Raw genomic sequence first — 11,443 nt, forward strand, 5'->3', positions numbered from 1 at the left:
CAGGGGTCTCCAAGACACCTGCTCAGTAAGGAAGTTTAGTCTCAACCTCCAGAATGAACTAGGCTCAATTCAAACAAAATTGGTGAGGACCCACTAGTGCCAGGTGGGAGGTGACTAAGGTGGGCATAGGGGAAGGGATACCCTCAGTCCTGTGGTCACAGACTTGCTAGCTGGGCCCTCACCCCAGAGAGCAGCCGCCCAAGGGCTGCAGCAACAGAAAGCCTTCCCCACTGTTAAAGCCTAAGGCCTTGTCCAGGGAAGACTAAGGCCTGGAGGAAATCACCTGGGGAAGAACTGGGACTAAAGGGCTGTGCTTTGTGCCAGGATCAGGCATACGGTTGTGCGTGTTGTCCACTGTGCAAGGACATCCAGCTGAAAGGTGAGCAAGGGCTAGATTCCAGCATGCCTGCCACACACCACACTGTGTGCCCATGGTGTTGCATCTGTCCAGAAGGGGCATCCTTCTCTAAGTCACACAGACAGACCCTGTGGGCTCACTAGGGCCCTGGACATGAGGAGAATGAAACAGCTTCGGGAAGGGGTCAGTGAAATTTGGCCGAGCAGCACAGGGCTGCAGACAGGACGGAAAATACTCCCTTTACCACACTGGCTGCCTTGCCTTTGGTGCTTTGGAAGGGAATTGAGGAATTAACAACCAAACTCACTCTATTCCATTCCTAGCACCTTGTACACATCCATGGCCATGTTAACTCTACCTATGCCTCCTCCTGGACTTGCGAGCAGTTATTCCCAGCAAATCCCTGCAGGTGCTGTACGAGACAGATCTCTGCATGGGCAGCTCATCCTGCCAGCTGGAGTCAAGGTTATCTCATCCAGGCTGGCTGAAACCCGTAAGCAGTCCTCTTTCGGAATTCTGCCTGCTGTGCTAACCAAATGTAGTTCATGTTACCTGTCTTTTTAAAATATTTCTAGCCTTTTTTCCCCTGTATATTCATGATTTAATTTTGTATGCCACTTTTGTCAGTTGCTACACGCTAAGCATTTTCCATAGTGCCATGTCATTTCCACACTGCCATGTGTCAGTATGGCCGTATTATCGCCAGTTAAGCAGGGCTCTGTAGTCTGACTAATCATTATCAAATGGTTTACTCAGCAAACACATGTGCCCCTGGCAGGAAACATTGAGTGGTGGGTAGAAGATCTCTCCTCAACTCTGTTCTGTTCAACATTTTTGCTGATAGCCAGGATGAAGGTGTATCATGCAGACCACTCAACAAATTGGCAAAAGACACAGAACTAGAAAGGGTGATACATTGTTTGGACAAGGTAGTCAAGATTCAAGATTGCCCAGCAATGCTTCCCTGGAAACTTTTTCTTACCTACCCCTGTCTGCATAGGGTTTTGTCAGAAAACATTTTAAATGGTCCATTTTCAAGGCATGATAAATCTAAGCACTGGCAGCCAGCCTGTGAATGTAACAAACAGCACAGCTCACGCTCCTAGAAGGTCACGATACACGAACAGAATGTAGAAGAGGGGTCAGCCCATAAAAGGGAAGAAACTTCCATTATTGGGAAATTGAAACTTAAGAGGGGGAAGAGGACAGGGTATAACCTTATAAGGGGGATAATGACACTTAGGCAACGTCCAGGAAGATTGTCACCCCACAGTACTCAGCCATGAGGAACTGGGGGAGGGACTTGCATGCTGGGAGATAAATTACCTGCTGTAGCTGCCCCAGGTGTGCCTACCAGCCACCCAATCTGGCAAGACCTCTATTAAAAGTCTCACTTTCGCTATTCTTTGTGCCTGAGTCCGTTTCTTTGGGTCTGGACAGGTGAGCGTGTTTCTCACAGTTTTGCTCAGCAGCCGCAACCACAGCAGGTGGCTCATCGGTGCAAGGTGGGCGAGAGACCCGAACTGGGCCAGAGAAACTTCCTGATGATTTTGGAATTGGGGCTTACAGATTCCAGGCGTCTCCAGGTGGCTTGAGCATAGCACATCAGCTAGGGAGACACTGTGGCTGTGTTTTGTCTTGTGGCCCCGAAGCGGAGGAGGCTGGTTGGGAGAGAGACTCAGCGAGAAGGTGCAGAGAGAAGCAAGAGAAAAGAGAGGCAACTAGAACCCTGCTTCATTCGTTCTTGAAGCCCAGTCACATTTCTGCCCCCTTATTCAGAGAGTCCATATCATGAGAATACAATCCCCTCGGCCTGGGTTGGCATCTATGTTCATTGCAGCTGAGAAGGTCCCAGTGAAGCCAGCCGGCAGATCTGCAGTCTTGGTCTCCAGTTGACAAAGTTCAACAGAGTCAATAGGCTGCAGAAGAATCAAGCCCCAAACTGGGGGGAAGACCACATTTGGAGGGTGACAGTTTTGGTGTGACCTTGGCAAACAGTAGGATGCCTAAGGAAGTCCCCTGGACAGTGAAATCAGGCTCTACACTCAATGGCTGAAAGAATCAGAGACATTTTGGCAGAGGAAGGGAAGAAGATTTGGCAGAAAAACACATTTGTCATATAGGGTGTGGAGAACCAAGGTCAGAACTAGGACAAACAAATGAAAGATGCCTGAATGCAAATTTTGGCAAGCTTTTTCTAGCAGGTATCTGCTAGTGGGCGGGGTTTCCTGGGAAGAGGCAGCCAATGGGCGGGAGTTTTAGCAGAGGCTGGACGACCGCATTGTGGGTAGGTGAACTTCCTGAACAGAGGTGGTTGGATGCATCCTTCCAGCCCATGGTTCTGGGGTTGGCGTGAAGTGGGCATTTTCCCTATCCTCTGTAGACTGAGGAATGACCCTCTACAGATGTTTCATAAGTCCCAGGAGTAGAACGTTTGGCTTGAACTCCTCCTCCCAAGCAGTCCCTCATTTAGGAAATCATTCGAGGGACTGGGGAGGTCCTGGGCGGTGAAGGACCTCACCCCAATGGAAGCAGCAAAAGAAGCATTCTCTGAGTGAAGGACAGTGCCCACAGTGGCCCGCCAAGAGTACGTGGCCCTCCCTGACTGTCCCTACCTCTGTTGGGAACCTAGAGGGGGCAGGAGGACATATGAGTAAGTGCACCCCCTGAAGAAGGACACGGGGGCTGTTGCCTTGCAGAGGGTCGCATGCTGGGCTTGTCTGGTGAACTGGAATCTCTCAATTCGAAGTCCACAGGCAGACGGGGAAGTAATTTCCTAGAAATTAAGTCTGAACACTCCACAGCCTCTCCTCAAAGAGTGAATATGGGCTGGCAGCTGGGGCGCACGGGGGCCTTGTGTGTGCACGTGTAAGGGTGTGTACTGTTATGTGTGTGCACATCCTCACACACATACACACCCTCACACATGTACATCTACACACACGTACCTGCCTCTACACACCCACATGTGCACACGCTCACACACCAGTGCACATCAGGGGAAGCTTTCTTCTCTCCTGAGGAAGTCCAGGAAGCTCCTGGCAGGAGAGTTGAGCTGGACCGACCTGAGGCCTGCAGGCCAAGGAGGCTGAGGACTGGGAAATGGTGCAGGGCCCAGCATAGCTGCAGAAATCTGACCCCAGGCTGAGCATGTCAGCACAGTGACCATGAAGCAGCAGCCCAGCAGGTGGGGGCTCCCTCCCCAGCGCAGAAGGTTCGCTATAGGGTGCAGAGCGGCCGGCCAGCCTCAGGCCCACTCCAGTTAGAGCTGAGCTGGCAGCGTCTGTCCTCCACCAGCCCTGCCCCAGTGGCCCAGGCTTGCCGTTTCCTCCTGCTCCTGCAGCAGGGCCCTGACTCATTCATACCTCTCAGGCCTGTCCCCCATCTCCCACTCGGTTCCCAGCACTGCCCACAGTCATTCTTTTAAAGGAGACTTTGCTTGCCTCACTCCCCTCCTTAAAACTCAACAGTGACCCATTCCTCAGCAAAAAAGCAGGCATTTTTCAGCCTAGCATTGCCTAGCATTTTAGAATAATAACACACTTCTCAAGCCCGATCTGAGTGCTTTTACATACACAATTGACCCTTGAACAATACGGGTCCACTTATGCACAGATTTTTCTCCATCGAAGTTATACCATATGCCCGCCCTTCCTGCCTCCCCTCCCACCTCCTCTACCTCTTCTGCCTCTGCACCCCTGAGACAGCAAGACCAACCCCTCCTCTTCCTCCCCAGCCTACTCAATATGAAGACAACAAAGATGAATGTACTTCCCCTTAATGAAGGGTGAGCATGTTTTCTCTTCCTGATATTCTTAATAACATTTTCTCCTCTCCAGCTTACTGTATTGTTAGAATATGGTGTATATAATATATATATACTGTATAAAATATGTATTAATCAACTGTTTATGTTATCAGTAAGGCTTATAGTCAACAAATAGGCTATTAGTAGTTAACTTTGGGGGGAGCCTAAGGTTATATATGTATTTTCTTTTTTTTTTGAGACAGGGTCTCCCTCTGTCACCTAGGCTGTAGTGCAGTAGCATAATCATGGCCCCCTGTAGCCTCAACCTCCCAGGCTCAAGCAATTCTCTCACCTCGACCTCCTGAGAAGCTGGAACTACAGGCGCAGGCCACCATACCAGAGTGGTTTTATTCTAATGTTTGTAGAGACAGGGTCTTCCTGTGTTGCCCAGGCTGGCCTTCAACTCCTGGGCTCAAGTGATCCTCTCACCTTGGCCATCCAAAGTGCTGGGATTACAGGTGTGAGCCACTGCACCAGCCTTTACATGGATATTCAACTCCATGGTGGGGGGGCAGTGTCCCCTAACCCCCCTGTTGTTCAAAGGTCAACCGTATTTGCCTCTTCGTCCTCACAATCACCCCCTTGAAGGAGGCATTATTATGACGATTATCCCCATATTATAAGTGAGGGAAATCAGGCAGGGGGAGGAGCTCATCACTTGCCCACTAGCACAGACAATAGGGGACAGATCCAAGTTCAAACTCAGTCTGACATCTCAGCCCACACCCTTGCAGCTCAAAGTGTGGTCCCTGGACCAGTGCATCAGCATCACCCGAGAGCTTGTTAGAAATGCAGAGGCTCAGGCCCCCAAACCTGCTGAGTCAAGAAAGTCCCTGAGATCTGAGAAGCTCTGCTTGGGCTTCAGAGCCAGGTCCCCTCTCACCCACCTGACTCAGCCCTGTCAGCCCCATGCCTTTGCTTGTGCCGTCCTTCAGCCTGGAGCTCTCTGCCTTGGTGTGGGGACCCTCCAGGCCCCCCACCACATCCACAAGTAGCTCGAGTGCTCCCTCCTCTTCTGACCTCCCTGGTCCATGGCTCCTCCATCCCCTAGGGAAGGATCGGTCCCTCCCACCTTGAGCTCTTGATGTGAGGTCGTGCCTCAGTTATTGTTCTGACATTGCAGAGGGTATTTGTGAGTGAGTTGGACTTGGACGAATTCCCCTTTTTGTGTGTACACATGCATGAGTGCACACATCTTGTTTTCCTCGTGGAACCGGACAGCTGGCCTCTGAACCCCAGTCCCTGTACCTGTCAGCCGGGGCTTCCCTCCTCTTTCCCTCCTCCTTGAATCCAGCTCTGAGGACCTTGATCCTCCATGCCTGGCCTGATCCCTAACGAAGCCCTTGATCTCAGAACTCAGTGCATCATTCCCCACCAGCCAGGAGGAGCCGGCAGCTTTGCCTGCCTTTTGCCTTTCCCTTCTGATACTTTCCTCCTTGATCTCGAGCCCTGTCGGTAGCAAAGGGCAAGGAGGGGCCTCCCAGCAGAGCAGCTGGTGCCCTTCGCCACGGGTCACACCTCCCTGCCCCAATACCTGGCCTTGGTGGCTAAGGGCGATGGGGAGGGGTTGGCTGGGCAGTGGCAGCCAGCACAGAGGCCCAATCTGGCCTGAGAGCCAGGTGGGCAGAGTGTTGGAGGGAGCAGGCAGGAGAAGAGCAAAGGCTTGGGAGCTGAATCCTGTCTCCACAGCATCTGCCGCGGCCTCACTCCTCAGCACTTCGGCTCCCTCCTTCTCAGCTGGGGAGAATGAGACAGCCCACGAGGCTGAGGCATTATGAGGATGAGAGGAAGCGCCTCGTGTCAAGAGAACTGAGTATTTAGCCAATTGCCATTTGATGGACTTCTGGACAGTCAGAACTGGAGTTCATAAGGAATCACTACCAGGCAGGGAAGCTGTGTCCTGCGCAAGGGGGCACGGCCAGCTGTTAACAGAATGAGACGACGCTTCCCCCATCCTGGCGTCCTGCCCGTGGCCCTCTGTGGCTCCCCTTCGTTGATTAGGAAAATGGAATCAGGGTGGCGCCTCGGGAGAAAATGCTGTGGATCCCAGGGTCAAAGCTCATTGTGCCCTTGGTGAGCTGTTTGCCCTGAGAAGAACCCAGCGAAGATGGCTCCTGCGTTGTCTCCCTTGACCACTGCTGGGTCTGGACGTCCCTAGAGAGTGGGCTGAAGCCAGGTCATGTTCCCGTCACTGGAGAAGTGGAAAAAAAGGGGCTGCCATCCCGCCTCTCTGACAAACACAGGGAGGTGCCCCTGCGCCTCTGCCACTCTGCCAGGGATACAGACACTCAGGCAGCACCACAGGCCCCAAGAGGCACAGGCACACCGACAAAAGCAAACCCATACCAGGGACACAGACACCACACACATTTAGTCATTGCTGGCGGTCCCCAGGTCCCAGAGACCCTCACAGAAGCTCAAGGACTCGAATGAGGTGTTGGTATGTTCAACACCCAGGCCCCCCACACACACCTGTGTACGCCCACATGCTGCCACGCTGACCTGTGGGTGGGGGCAGGCACATGAGTGGGCACTGAGCCTTGGCCTGAGCAGGTGCGTGGGTGTCCCCCCACACTCAAATGGGCAGCTGGAAAGCAGGGTCAGGCCTCAGGTGCAGAGCACAGCGGCCATGAGTGGGGGTGGTGGGCGTTGCCATGGAGATGAGAGCCGGAGAGGCAGCACTGCAGGCGAGCTCCGTGTGGGCGGGTGAGCCCGCAGATCCACAGATCAGCTCCGTGTGGGCGGGTGAGCCCGCAGATCCACAGATCAGCTCCGTGTGGGCGGGTGAGCCCGCAGATCCACAGATCTCGGGAGGGACTGGGCAGTGCTGGAGGCTCCGGGACGGGAGGAGGCTCTTGAGGTGGGGGTGGGGCTGAGGGGCTCTGGAATGACGGGAGCAGCTGCTTGTGTTGCAGGCCTGGGTGCGGGGTCATGAACTTGTGGTCTTGGCTGGGAGCAGGGACAGACTATGGGGCCTCTGCCTCCCCCAATCAGTGCCACTCACTCCCACTCCTGTCCCCTACCGGCAACTGTGCCGAGCTCACAGCCAAGGCAAAGCTATCAGGGAGGGCGAGCAGAGGCAGGGAGCTAAGGATCACGGCTGGTTTGGGGAAAACAGCTGAGGAGGGTCTGGGTGATTCTCCCCACCTCCTGGCATCACCTAACCTGCTCTTTCTTTTCCACTGTCTCTCCTTTGCAGTCTAGTGGAATGGGAATCACACAGGATTGGGAGTTAAACAGTAAATCAGGATGCCGGTCCCTGTCGACCAACTCTGGGACGGTGAGCAACCTGCCCAGTGAATGTCAACCTGGGTCTTCACATCTGTAAAATGGGATGAGGAACCCTGATCAACCTACCTCCAGAGCTGCTAAGAAGGTCCAATGACTCTCAGGAAATTCAACTAGACAGACATGGACAGACGCCTACTATGCACCAGCACGCTGCAGCGCTCCAGGGACGGAGAGGAGCACACTCTCGCAGAGCTCACCAGCGAGTGGGTGGGAGAGGAGTGCGTACAAACAGGACAGCTCGGACAAGCGCCAGGACTCAGCCTGTTGCCGCAGCTCCTGGGAGTGCCTGCTGAGGGCCAAGTACTGGGGTACAAGGAGGCAAGAGTGGCGGCAGAGGAGCCCAGGGACTGCGTGGGAGTCAAATCACAGAAGAGCGGCGGCTTCCCCCAGAGCGGCCTCACGTGCATCCGACTCGTTCATCCTCATAACCCGCCAGGTGGAGCCACTGAATGCTCTCCCCATTTTACACGTGAGAAAGCTGTGATCAGAAAGAATAAACAGCTGTCCCAAGTGCAAATCCCAGGGGTGGAGCTGGGATTTGACCCCCATCTGGCAGGTCCCAGAGTCCCTGCTTTGGGCCACTGAGCTCAGCTGCTTCTCCTGGCCTCACCCTTCCATGTGCCTATTGCCTCTGGGAAGAGTTGCCCAGTGTCAAAGGCCCTCCCCTGCTCCCTGCCCCGACCCTGGCTTGGGCTGCGGTTCCACCAGCCACTCACCCCTCCGCCTGCCCCGTTCCCTTCTCCTTGCCTGCCTTCAATAAGACAGTCCAGGGGCGCCGACAGATAGCACAGTGTCACAGAGCCCGACAGCACTGACATCGGCGTCCTGCGCCACCACTTGCGAGCTGTGGCAAGGCCATGGAGGCTCTCTGAGTGCTGTTCCCGCACTGCAGTCCACACACGGGCAGTGCGGGGCATGAGCCGGGCCCTCAACACCTTCAGTGCTTACGAGGCACTCTGCACCCCCCTGTGCTTCCAGAAGGGGCCATCTGTCCCCTGTTTCCAGGCAGTGGAAGGTGGAGTCTAGCCTGGCAGGACAGGAGGCAGACGCTGGGCCTTGTCTCCAGAGAAACCTGCCTCCTCCCTCACTCGCTGTGTGTCCTGGGGAAAATCACAAGGCCTCTCTGAGTTTTGTTCCTGGGGCCTTCCACCCCAGGGTCCCAGACGGGATCCAGCAGGACCCGAGGGCCATGGGTCTGAGCTGGCAGGATCTGAGCTTGGAGATCTTGCCCCTCTCCAGAGGACCAGCACCTCTCCCAGCTCCTCCAAGTGGCCCCCTGGTAGCCTCCCTGGGCCCTGTGAGTGGGAGAGGGGGAAGAAGCAGCTGTCACCTGGGTTGGAGGGGGCACTGGCGGATGGCAGAGGAAGCCTGCCTGGGCTGGGAGTGGGCACCCTACGGCTCCCCTCTCTGGGCCTGGCTCCCCCACCGCTGACAGCCTGGGCTGTGAACAGGCCTGTGGGAGGGCCTGCACGTGGGGATGCCCCCACCTCCCCAGGGAGGATGTGAGGCCGAGGCTGACCCCGGTCTCAGGCACAGCCTTACAGTGGGCAGCTTTGAGAAACCCTGTGAGAAGGGCCAGCTCTGGGCTCAGAGGCCAGGGAGGGCGTGGGAGAAAGAGGCAGTGCCCCCGCACTGGCTGGCATCTCTTGAGGTTTCTGTAGAAATGTTTGCTCTGGCAGGAAAAAAAAATCTGTTGCCATGGTAACCTATGTCTTCTCTCCCCAGCTGAGTCCTCAGAGGGCAAATCGTCTCAGAATTACCAGGGATGCGTGGCCGGCTACACTTAGGGGAAGCTTCCCGAACCCAGGCCTCCCTGCAGGGTGAAGGAGCCACATTCGCTCAAACACTGGAGCCTCATTCATTCATTCATTCATTCATTCATTCAACAATCACTGAGACTGTATGCGCCACCCTGTGCTGGCCCTGCGGCTGTGGAAATTCATCCAATTCAGTCCCAGAACTCAAGGAGCTCGGAGTCTGGTGGGAAGATGGGTGTGTAAACGTGAATCCACGGAGGTGGTGAGATCTTTGACAGGGGATGGCGGAATGCTGCAGAAGCACAAAGGGAAGGTGGGAGGGCTTCCTGGAGGAGGCCTGCTTTGGCTGGGTCTTTGGGCTGCTCTAGACCCTGGAAGCCCTTAGAGCCCGACCCCCTGCCTGGTGCTGCACCCATTTTACAGAGGAGAGCACTGAGGTCCAGATAGGGTGAATGACTTGCCAGGGTCATAAAAGGAAAGGCAGCTTCGTATCCGACCTGAATAAATAATGTATTCTGGATTTTAATTATTTAAAAAGCTTCCATTTCACTGAGTCTCATCAAAAATAGAAACTCTCTTCCTTTCACTCTAGATTTCTCTTGAAAGTGGCAGGTGGGCGCAGAGGCGGGGCCCGGGCCTCTGAAGTGTCCTGCTTGTGGCAGCGGCTGTGATGCAGAGGCCACGAGCCCCCAGCCTCTGCCGGAGAAATGACAAGTGGCCGTCATCCTGGAGCCTCCCCCTTGCCTTAGGCCACTCCATACCTGGTCCTCAGATGGGTGGTCAGCGCCCCGCTGTTCCCGCAGGACTTGGGTGGTCCCCCAAGTCCACCAGCCTCTCTTTCCTCCCGGGCACACGGGGGTCATGACAGCACCTCTTGGAGATGTTGAAAGAATCTTGCGTTGGGTGTCTGTGGGGGGAGGGGGTCCCATCTCTGTCCCCAGACCTGACACACCATAGACCCCCAACCTATGGACATTTCCATCCTTCAAGGACAGGCCTTAGAGAAAGGAAGAAAACCAAATCGCCAAGAGGTGTGAGAAGAAAGGGCTGGGGAGGGAAAGCCAGGACACACCGGCCTACTGTTGGCCATTGGGGTGATCTTGTGGCTTTGAAAATCCAGATCAGTTCCCCAAAACTCAGCCAGTCAGGGGCTCCCGCTCGCCACTGTGCTCTGCAACATTCCCGCCCCTTGTTCCTCGGTATCTTACCAAGCCCACATCACACAGATCAGCTTCTTTTCCATGGGAAGCAGCCAACGACAGCTCCAACCCAGCACCAGACAGAATCTCACTGAGGCTTCCAAGCGCCACCACCCCCATCTGTCTTCCTTGTCGTGTGCCCCTGGGGCTTAGCTCTGAACACAGACATCACCCAAACAGGGTAGGCCACCACAAGTCAAGGTCTCACTTCCAAACCAGAGCACACTCAACTCCAGTCCACCTCTCCCTGCTTCGCTGTCCCCAGACCCCATCTGTAACATTTGCATCTCTGTTGGAGAAGGTCGAAGGCCAACCACCAAACCCCAAGCCCCCTCCAGCTCCTGCCCCCGCCACACTGCCCTTGACATTCCTCCCTCACGCTGGGACCCTCCGCTGGGCTCTGTGATGAACAAGCACTGCAAAACTCTGGGGGCACTGCAGCTCTCCAGGTGATTTCTATTGAATAAACACTGCCAGGTCCCAAACCGTCTGGGAGGTAAATACTATTACTAAGTAACGGGCAAGTGGTCATGAGCTTTGGCGTGGCAGAAGCAGGGCAGAAATGGAGGTCAGCATCTCTGCCTCCAATTCCCGCCCTTCCCCTCTCTCCAGCCTTCTTTATCTCATTTGATCTGGACAGCTGTGGAGAGCTACCACTCCCCACTTTACAGGCTAGGGAGCCTCAAAAAGCAAAGCGACTTGCCCAGAGCTCTGGAACAAATCCCTCAACCTCCACAGGGGCTGCATGAATGTCGCTGGTGGCTTAAACCACCAAAACGTGTTGTCTCCCAGTTCTGGAGGCCAGAAGTCCAACAGCAACGTGCAAGCAGGGTTGGTTCCTGCTGGGGCCGTAAGGGAGACTGCTCCAGGCCTCTCCCTCCGTGTCTGGCGGTTTGCTGGCCATCTTCCACGTTCCTTGGCTTCTAGATGCATCTCCCAGTCTCTGCCTTCGTGCTCACATGGCCTGTGTCTGTGTCCAAATGTCCTATAAAAATAAGGACACTGGTCATCGTGGGTTAGGGCCCACCCT

This window comes from Macaca nemestrina, chromosome 13 (genome assembly GCF_043159975.1).
Source record: "Macaca nemestrina isolate mMacNem1 chromosome 13, mMacNem.hap1, whole genome shotgun sequence".
In the NCBI taxonomy this organism is placed as follows: domain Eukaryota; kingdom Metazoa; phylum Chordata; class Mammalia; order Primates; family Cercopithecidae; genus Macaca; species Macaca nemestrina.